Source organism: Motacilla alba, chromosome 1, assembly GCF_015832195.1.
Source record: "Motacilla alba alba isolate MOTALB_02 chromosome 1, Motacilla_alba_V1.0_pri, whole genome shotgun sequence".
Taxonomy (NCBI): domain Eukaryota; kingdom Metazoa; phylum Chordata; class Aves; order Passeriformes; family Motacillidae; genus Motacilla; species Motacilla alba.
In genome coordinates, this window is record NC_052016.1 from 38,693,810 (window position 1) to 38,697,732 (window position 3,923).

Genomic DNA, 3,923 nt, shown 5'->3' on the forward strand with positions numbered 1-3,923 from the left:
TTCTCTTCTCGTGAAACAAAACCTTGCCTACTAGTTTAACAGCTCTGCAGCATTCCTCACCCAGTGCTCCAGAGGAAAGGAGTTTAGTGTTCAACTCCTCCCTGGCTCCTTCCTTTGATGTTAGTGCCTTTATAACTGCAGCAAGGGGAGGAGATCCTAGTCTATCTACTCCTAGCAAGAACCTCCCCTAACACTACTGCAACCAAAATCAACCCACCATCTCCAGACTGCAACATTTCACTGCACTTCTCTGAATGTCTGCACAAAATACCTTCAGTGGTCTTGTTTTCAAGGAAAGGGGCTTTCGGTTTTACACTGAGACTTGTCACAGTACTGAAAAGCACAAAGTGACCTAAACCCAAGTAAGTCTGTCAAACCAGATTAACATTTGAGGGTTTTTCCCATTGTTCTTGGAATTTACTGACTGGATTTACAGTCTGGGTGAAGTAGATCAATTTTCTGTATATTTGTCACCAGATTCTGACTAAAATAATACATTGACCTCTCTTTTCCCTTCCTTCATAGGTGTTTTGAAAATTGAGAAAATGGAAACATAGAGAAGCTAGAAACAGGAAGAGCTCTAAAAGGTCTTAATTACTTCTATCTTAGCCACTGAGCACTTGACAGTGTTGTTGAAGTTTGATTCATTTCATCTCGGAATTAGCCAGTCGCTGGGTCTATGGGAATTTGTTAGGTCCCCAGGTTTCCAGTTTTCACACCTGTGTGGAAGCTAATGGAGTTTTTTTATTAGGGAGAAGGAAGTTCTTTTGTTCTTTTGTACTCTAAAGAGAAAACAAAGCACTCAGGTGGGCTGCTCCCCACAAGAAAAACAATGCTGGAAAGCAGTTATTTGATAACTGCAAATAATTTTTCCATTAATGTTGGCACTGGGTCAGTCTGGCAATGAGGTTATGAAGTCAGCTCTCTCCACAGGAGCCTGCTGTGCTTTGCATTTGAGGCTAGAACAGTGTTCATCACTCACCAGCGTTTTGGCTCTTGCTGAAGGGTGCTTGCAGAGTGTCAGGGCTTTCTACCTCCCCCACCTCCCAGCCAAAAGCCAGGAGGCTTGGGGTGGGCAAGGGACTGTGAGGGGAACTGCGAGGACAGATGACCTGAACAGGCCAAAGGGATGTCCTGTACCTGCCATATGACACCATGCTTAGCAATAACAGGTGAGGGAAAGGAGGAGGAGGGACAACATTTGTGGTAACAGCATTTTTCTTCTGAAGCAACCACTGCCTTTACTGAGGCCTCACTTCTCTTGGAGTGGCTGGACATCTGCCTGCCAATGGGAAGCACTGAATAAGTCCCTCTTTTAGCTTCTGCTTTCCTTTTAAACTGTTATTTCAACTCACTAGTGTCTTTGACATCCTTCCTGGAAAATGGGAGTGAGTGAAAGGTTGGGTGACTGCTTTGCTGCCAGAGAGATATGGGTCCAAGGGCAGAATTCCTGTATGGGAGGATGATTTTCTCTAATATCCTGATGTGTTTTATGACTGTCTCTTCTAGCTCCTTGCTAGTCTGTGAAACTTTCTTCAATAGAAGCATAGGGCACATAGGGTGGCTATGAAAAGTTTTCCCTTATGCCTTCAAATTTCTCACAGAATTATCAAACCATATGGAAATGGAAGGTGACAGAAGTAGCAGGTGGGTCCCCAGAGGTGTGGCATGGTGTGGGTGCTTAGAGCACAGACAACAGACTGAGGTTCTGTTCTGAAAGCCCACCTCACTGTCATATCTGTTGCAGAGGATCTCTACAGATTCTACAGTTAAGGAGCTTCCCAAAGGATCAGGCTTTATTTTTTCTGCAACGGGATACCCATACCAGGAGCTGCCAAGAACAGAAATTCACTGACAAGGGCTTGAACTTGAGCTGACATTGTGGAAAAAGGAGATGACCAGTATTGCAGGTTTTTGCTCTTCTTGGCTATTGCAATGTAATAAAGTATTCATCCCAAACAAGTCAATTTGATAATTATCACAATCCAGAAGCTTTCTGAGTATACTTTTGAGCGTTTGATCACTGGTTGAGTGGGTTAGGTGACATTCAAAGGTTGTAGAGGTAGAGAAGGTTAGTTGTGTATAACTTACCGTTATGACAAGCAGGCATTTTCACCCCAAATATAGGCTGGATTGTGGCTTTGGTCAGAAATTGCACTGTTGTATCTCCAAGAACTGGCACAAATCACGATGTCTTCTGTGCACACGTACCTTCTGCACAGTAACCAAAAGAAGGACAAAGATTACCCATCTTTGTCCTAGAGACAATAGAGACAACTTTGTCTTAGAGACTAGAGACAACTTCTCTTTGTAATAGAGAAGTTGTTGAATTAACAGATTTGCAACCAAACAAGTCTCCTGGGTAGAAAAAAGCCACTGTAACCTTATGATAACAAAGGAAAACAGAGGCCATCCTGTCTTCTTGGCTATAACATATAATAACTTGTCTTTCACAAGAGATTTAAAGAAGATTCCACTGGATACAACAAAAAGGTTGTTTTTGGGGCAAATATTCACGAAACCATTGACATTTGTTTTTCATGATTTTTATTGTTATTATTTGCTGACTGCATGTCTTTGCTTTTCAAATTCTACCGATTCTTTTTAACTCAGCTGCATATGTTCGAGAAGCTTGTGAAGATTGCTCTGTGGGGAAGTTAGAGAGATGGTACTTCATCACCAAGTCTGTATTTCATAGAATCATGGAATGGTTTGGGTTGAAAGGGACCTTAAAGAACGTCCAGTTCCAACCATCTGCCAGGGGCACAGACACCTTCCACCAGACCAGGTAGCTCAGAGCCCCATCCAACCTGGCCTTGAACACTTCCAGGGATGGGGCATCCACAGCTTCTCTGGGCAACCTGTGCCAGTGCCTCACCAAGTTTACAGCAAGAAATTTCTTGCTAATATATAATCTAAACCTGCTCTCTTTCAGTTTGAATCCATTCCCCCTTGTCCTGTCACTCTATGGACTTTTAAATAGTCTCCATATTTATTCTAGCATCAGGTGCTGGAAGAGGCTCTTGGTTTTGGGAAATATTGGATTAATGTCTGTATTCAGACAGATTGTCTTGCATTCTTGACTCAAAAGGAGGTTTTTGCCAGCCTAACTTTGAGTGTTACCTGAGGCATAACTTCAGACCTCAGATACTTTTGCTTAGCTGTAGCACACACACACATACACATGCAGAGATCTGTGCGTTTGTAGATGGAGAGCAATGAGAGGGAGCCTTGGCAACAGTAGAATGAGCTGTTTGATTTAGCTAAATTTGATTTAGTTATCTTTGTTAAAAAATGTCCCACCAGCTTAGTACAAATATCTTTCTGCCACTGAAACAGTCCTGCTGCAGCCATAGTTCGACACCAAAAACTGTGCCTTTATGGCTGTGGTTTGGTTTAGTTGAGGCACTAGATATGTTCAACCAGTACAAGATTATCTTTACAAATAAAATCTGTCGTGCTGTGAAAACTAAATTAATACTACTTGGCTGCAACTAATTTTTCATATAGGGCTGCTCAGTCACAGCAATTTCTGTGTCTTTCTGTGTGGTTTCTTGATCTCAAATTTCACTCACTATTACTGAAAAGAGCTGTATTTCTTTCCTGTGGGAATCATCAAATGGCTTTAGGGAAATTCCAACAGTCTCTGGAGCTCCATGTTTTTTTCCTGTTTTTGATGCATTTGCGGCTGCTAACATTTCATATAATTCTAGTACTCCATCTCACTTATGCAGTCTAAAGCCAACTTGGATGTGTCTGCAAGATCTGTATCCATGTATTTGTGGTGTAGGCACTGTCAGCTATCTTGTGAACAGGTTAATTGCATTCAGAATAAGATCAATGCAAAGAAACTTGGTCATTACAGCTACAAAAATTAGCCGAAACGCACTGAGTCAATCTGTGATTTTGGCTATGGCTGCTTC